Here is a 6,248-nt window from a genome sequence, read left to right on the forward strand (position 1 = left end):
AGCGGCTGTTTATTGTTTTACTGGGCAGGAACGCCACCTGGGAGCGAGCCTGCCACGGAGCTCGGTGCCGGCACGCTTCCCCTTACCCTGTGACACCTGAAGAGTCATCGCCACGCCAGCGTCTGTCTCTCCGACCGTCCGCCCGTCCGTCGGGGAAGGGTCAGCTCCCGCCGCAGCCCCCGAGGCGGCAGGCATCTGCGTAGCCGACGGCCTGCCCCTTCTGCTTTTTCCTTCGGGGATAGGATTCAGCTCTGAGAATCGGAGAGGACAACGCCTGAGCTCGCCTGCCTGCGCTTCCGCTCTACCCCAGACCAGAGCCCCGCGGAACGCTCGCACGGCTCTCTGCTCGCCCGCCGCACGTCGCCAGTGTCCGCGTGGTGGGCCTGCACCGTATCAAACCCAGGCCTCAGCTCGGCACGCAGAGCGGAGCGCTAGCACAGGGGAAGATGGCAAACGCCGAAGGAGGGCTTGCAGCCCGTTGCTCGGGCTTCAGGGCTTACAGTTTATTATTTACGGATTTTTCCCTCATCAGGAAGCCCTAAGCCCTGAACCTGAAGTGACGAACTGCACATCTTGGCACCCAAATGGTTTCTGAGGCTGTAAAGTCTCGGGATGAGGTTGCATTTTCAATCCTGCACCCTGATCGCTAAATGAGGGACCTGTGAACTGTGCCTGATAAAGACTGAGCCCCACAAAATAAAGTGAGAAACCACAACCGCGATGTGAGAAACCCTCAGCAACAAACTACATAAACCTCGAGTGAAAAAGTCCAAACCCTTAGCTTTAAGCAAGGAACGCCACAGCACCCACGAGCGTGAGAACAGTAAGAAGCGGCCAAAGAGTTTTGCCCACAGCTTAGGAACTTTCCCCTTCATTTAGAAGGGCAGCAGAACAGGAAGACGTGCACCACAATCCTGTTACAGTTGCTGTTTAGAGGCTTGGGCTTAGCCGCCGCTAAAGCGTAAGCACGTGCACAAATCGTGCCGCTGGATCGCGTTAGGCTGCGCGACCACTGAACGCACCTGAAACGCCGCAAGCGCTAATTCGTCTCCCCCACGGACCGTTGATAGTTTTGCTCCTCTCGGCTCCGCGGGCAACCATCCACGGCCAGTGACGCCCGTAACCACCAAGGGCAAAACCACTGCCACGTCCCAGCCCTGCTCACACGCAATGCAGCCCCGGGACTTAGCTGCGTCCACGCCGCAAGCCCGGGCTCGCCTTCCGCTCGTCTTCGGCGGCCAGACGCAGATCTCCGCGGAGAGCTCCCAGCGACGACAACGCTCTTTCGACGGCCAGACTACTCTCAGCACCTGCAAAGAGGCCGGAACAGCTACCGAGAGGCCAGGCAGCCGCACGGCCCTCCTAGAGCTACTCCCTAGTCCACAGTTACGACCGACTGTAACCGACCGATAACCCCTGTAAGGAAAGAAGGCTCAGAGGAGACGAACGCAGGCAAGATGCCCCTGAAGCTCAGGAACGGTATAAGTGCATATGTGGCTCAGCCCAACACAGAGTATAAGGCCTGAACAACCAACAAAGGAAATTTTGGAGAGAGCGACGGGCTGGAGCTGGCTTCAACCCACGTATTCCTTCCCGGCGACGTCGTGACGGTGAGTGTATTGTAGAGTCCGGTAAGAAGATTTACACTTGTACTGTGATTTCAGTATATTACTGTATCACTCCCCTAAATCAAAAATCTCACGTAACGTCACATACCTTTAAATTAAGCCACTGTAATAACATTGCGCCCTCCGTATGTGTGGAATATCTAGAAGAACCCTGTCAGAGAGTACTAGGCTCCGACACTGACCCTCAACGCGAATCAAACCACCTGGGAGATTCTCGTTTTAGAGCCTTTTCCCTCCCAAACCTTTAACGATGGTTTCCTAACCTGGGCAGATGCAGTGCCCCCCCCTCCACCCCCCCCAGCATTGTAACAGTTTTCATCCTGGGATCCCAAGTTGCTCTTATGACGTGAAGCAGCAAAGCAAGGCAAAAGGCAGGTGGGGTCCCAGCTTACTCATCTCGCCACAAAAATTCTTATTTTAGGCCTCACCGCTTCTTCCAGGTAAACAGAGCAAAATACAGCTCCAAGCAGGCAGCTGAGGCTTCACGCAGACCCGGTGACCCTGCCAGCAACAGCAGGGCCACGGTGACCGGGCTACCCGTCGCTATTCCCCGCTCCCTTTGCCCGCCTGTGAATTGCGGCTTACTACTCACAGGTAAGGACGCGGCCGACCTTCCTACGGCCGAAGGCTCCTCGTCGGGACCGGGAGGAGAACCTTTCCGCTGGCATCTGGATCCTACCGGCCTCTCCTGACACGCGATAACTTGCAGAGGTCCGAGGGCGGTAGCCCGTAATTCTTCACGGCAGCGTGCAGTCGTTCCCCGACGTTACGAACGCCTAGGATTAACGCAGTTTATAAACGCTACCGCTGTAAGGCGTAAAGACGTGCTGAAACGTCTGCGAGCAAAGAAAACGTCTGTGTGTCTGACAGGACGATGCAGATGCATCAGCGCCTAGAGCTCAAGAGGGGGCTAGCGACCCCTCTTGGGTGACATTCTTCTAGCAGGCTGTCTAGCTGAACTCCTCCGTCTTGCCTAAGAGTCTGCCTTGGGACGTTATAACTTTGTCTGCCAGCACTTGTCGATGGAGGCATAGTAAAATCCGTCACCCTACAAAAGTACAGAGGAAAGCAAAACAAAAAAACCGCCTCCCCCCAAAACCACAAAAAAAAAAAAAAAAAAAAAATCTCTGCAGAAAATCGTGAGAATCCAAAGCGGTTTATAAGCACAAAAGCAGCTCTAACACACACACACGCACGCAGGCAGGCAGGCAAGGTAAACGGGGAATACGCAGGCCACAAACACCACTTCCCCCACCCGTTTTGGAAGGTGTGAGGACGCTCGGGTGTGCTGTGAAAGGGAAGTTAGAGTAAGTGGCCGCTAGAGATTAACCTGCCGGAAACCTTCTGCGTCCTGGTTTTTGGCGCAAGCGTGCTCTGCCCCTCAGTCAATTCAGGCACGCGCAGGAAGACTCGCCGCTCGCAACGCTCGCACAGTAAGCCCCCCCTCCCCGGCTCGTTAACGTGAGCGCCCGCCGAGCCGCTTGTAGAGATGATCCCCTGCCGTCCAGTCGCGTGCCGGGCGTTACTTCTACAGAGGGACCTGAGCGCGTTGGATTGCCTCTGTCCTATCAAAGGTAGGAGTCTCAAAGACCGTTACAGCCCAGACCGCTGCTAAATGGCCTTTCTCACACCCAGAGAGTTTGTGTTCCGGCCTCAAAGGGGATGCCAGGATCTCGCTGCTGGCACCTGCTTTCCCTCACCGCTGTTTTCTAACGGTGCTGCTCCCACAGAGTCAGCAGATGTGGAAAGCATTGCTGAGAAAGGCTTGCCTTGTTGCGGGAATTTGAGGGCAGGAGATGTTACTCAATCCCACGAGGCTTTTAACGTTTCCTCTATCCACTGCCTTCCTCTTTCCCCAAATACCACCGCCAGGTAACTAACCGGGGGGTTGCACTAATTGATCCCTCTGAAAACCATCTCTTAATTTTACGGTTCGTGCGCTTTCTCCCTCTCTCTCTTTCTCCCTCTCCTTCTTCGGAAACTTTGGCCACTTCAGTATCATTCCCCTAAGATAATAATTTGCAGTCTCATAGCTTTTAAACTAGGATCTTTCACAAACGTGTTAAGTCACACGCGCAGAAACACGCGTACGTAGCGTGCTCGCTGTAAGGCGGACAGACCTTCGTTATACGTCTGTGATCTGTTATTTCGATCGCTACTAACAGTGAGCCTTCCTAGTCAGGAAGGACGGGCTTTCGTTCGCGGGAGACGGAGACGGCTCTCGGCTGGTTCCACGTGGTTTTCGCACCTCAGCTTGCTTACGTTTTTCTGGTCTCTTCAACTTCAGCCCTGGCAATTCATCCGAAAGAGTAAGTATTGTATCCTTCCCTTTCTATCTGCACACGTAGGATAACAAGACAAAACACAAACAACCAAAGCAAAACTAAGGTGGATGCAGTTAACGGTATCCACAGGGCAGGAAAGGGTTGCTTAGCCCTCAATACTGCCTCTGGGAGGCTGAAATAACAAACAGTCGTTACCAACAGTCACCTTACTTGCCCGTAGCAGAACACCTCCTTCTGCAGCAGTTCAGGGGTCTACTGCATTTTTGCTTCCTCGTTTCATTCACTTCGTCCCTTAGGTATTAATCACGAAAAGACCGCTTGTCCAGCTTTCCTCTCCGTCAGCATTTACTATCATTGGTTCTAGCTCTGTAACAAAGAGAGAAGCTGGCATTTTACTCTCAATGAAAGACAACGAAAGCATTTACGCATGTTCTTTTTTTCTCTTTCCCGTGTTCTTCCCCCTTTTTATACTTTTTCTTCTCCTCTCCCCTCCTTTCTTAAAGGAAAGGTCTCAATACAGCACTTTACATCATACGTTACAGGGTAAACTGTTTGGAAACATTCCGTACAGCAATTAGGGCTAGGTTATTAGACAGGCAGGCGCATCACCTAATGTTTACCTATGCCATCTTCCATGAAGCCTTGTTTTGATCCTGCTTCAGTACTATCGTTACTGTCCTGTACCCTTTCTCAAACCTTCGCACGCACCTGCTTAACCAACAATTCCCTCGGTCTTTAACTACACGGAAGAAGGACAGCACTTGATGTGCCTGTCTCTGTTTCTGACCTATCACCTTTTCGATTCAACTCCCAGATTCCTCTTACGCTCAGATGCTTGCCTCATAGGTGATGACCAAATAGCTGGTTCGCTACCTGTAGCCACTTCTCTTCAAGATGTCCCCTTTTACAGCCCAGCTCTCTTGGCTGCCAACACCTTCTTTGGGCACCCTCTATCCACATTCATAACAATGGCACGTGCGGCCTTTCTCATTCTCTCAATCCTAACCCTAACCCTAAACCCTAACCCTAACCCCAACCCCAACCCCAAACCCTAACCTTAAATGGTGTTCCTAACCGTAACCCCTACCCTAACCCTAAATAGCCCTAACCCTAACCCTGACCCTCTAACCCTGACCCTAGCCCTAACCCTAAACCCAAACCCTAACCTAACCCAAACCAAAACCCTAACTCCTAACCCTAAACCCTAACCCCCTAACCCTAACCACTAACCCCTAACCCTAATCCTAACTCGGTAACCCTAACCCTAACTCTAACCCCCTAACCCTAACCCCTAACCCTAACGCTAGTCCTAGCCGTAACCCTACCCCTAACCCGAACCCTCTAACACTAACCACTAACCCCTAACCCCCAACCCTAACCCAACCCAACCCAACCCAACCCAGGATATCCTTGCCGGAAGACTATATCTCCCGGCATGCAGCGCAAAACAACATGGCCGACCGGAAGACTAGACCACCAGGCATCAGCCGCAGACTAAAATGGCCTCCCGGAAGCCCGGTGCCGGAAGCCTACTGCTCCCGGCATGCCGCGCAAAAACAACATGGGCCCCCGGAAGCCCGGTGCCGGAAGCCTACTGCTCCCGGCATGCCGCGCAAAAACAACATGGGCCCCCGGAAGCCCGGTGCCGGAAGCCTACTGCTCCTGGCATGCCGCGCAAAAACAACATGGACCCCCGGAAGCTTGGTGCCGGAAGCCTACTGCTCCTGGCATGCCGCGCAAAAACAACATGGGCCCCCGGAAGCCCGGTGCCGGAAGCCTACCGCTCGCGGCATGCCGGGAGGGGGGTAGTAGTTGCTGACGTTTCACCCTGCAGCGATTGCGTTCTCGCCCGCCCCTCTCTCCTCCTCACTCCCCCCCGCACCCTCTGGAGCCGAAAACCACCGCACAGCCCGGACCGCAGCCCCGCGATCGGGCCCGGGGCTCCCCGACAACCTCGCAACCGGCCCCGGGTCAGCTCCGACACTACCCCTGCCCGCGCGACCCTCCCCAGGGCTTCCACTGGGAAACCTCCTGCCCCTCCACAACACGGCCCGATCTGACCCCAGACCCGCCTCGCACTAATCTGACTGTGCACTAGACCCCACCACAGCCCCAGTGCAAATCCTTCCTCTTCCCTCTCCAGCCCCAGCAGACCGCCTTCCTCCCCACCCTCCGTGGCCCTGACACACCACTCTTCCCCACCGTGTCCTCACTCCCCACTGTCCTGATTCATGGCTGCCCCCGGCCCCAGTGCAGTTTTCCCCAGCATGCTCTGCCTCGGTTGTGCTGCGTTGCTGGGGCACTCCCATCCGCTAAGACTTCCAGTGCTTGCAGG

General features: G+C 54.7%; 1 long non-coding RNA gene across 2 annotated transcripts; it reads right to left on the bottom strand.

The window, feature by feature from the left end:
• Positions 1–207: 207 nt before the first annotated feature.
• LOC134148273 (uncharacterized) lies at positions 208–4,648 on the bottom strand. Of its 2 annotated transcripts, none has more exons than XR_009960196.1 (6): positions 4,534–4,648; positions 4,124–4,279; positions 3,749–3,964; positions 2,221–2,404; positions 1,023–1,310; positions 208–251 (listed from the first exon to the last, which is right to left on the bottom strand). It is a non-coding gene; the product is annotated as an uncharacterized LOC134148273 (long non-coding RNA). The 2 variants fall into 2 exon arrangements; XR_009960192.1 differs by having other exon boundaries at positions 4,119–4,279.
• Between the last annotated feature and the right edge of the window lie 1,600 nt (positions 4,649–6,248).

The sequence above is a fragment of the Rhea pennata genome, chromosome 1, assembly GCF_028389875.1.
Source record: "Rhea pennata isolate bPtePen1 chromosome 1, bPtePen1.pri, whole genome shotgun sequence".
NCBI lineage: Eukaryota > Metazoa > Chordata > Aves > Rheiformes > Rheidae > Rhea > Rhea pennata.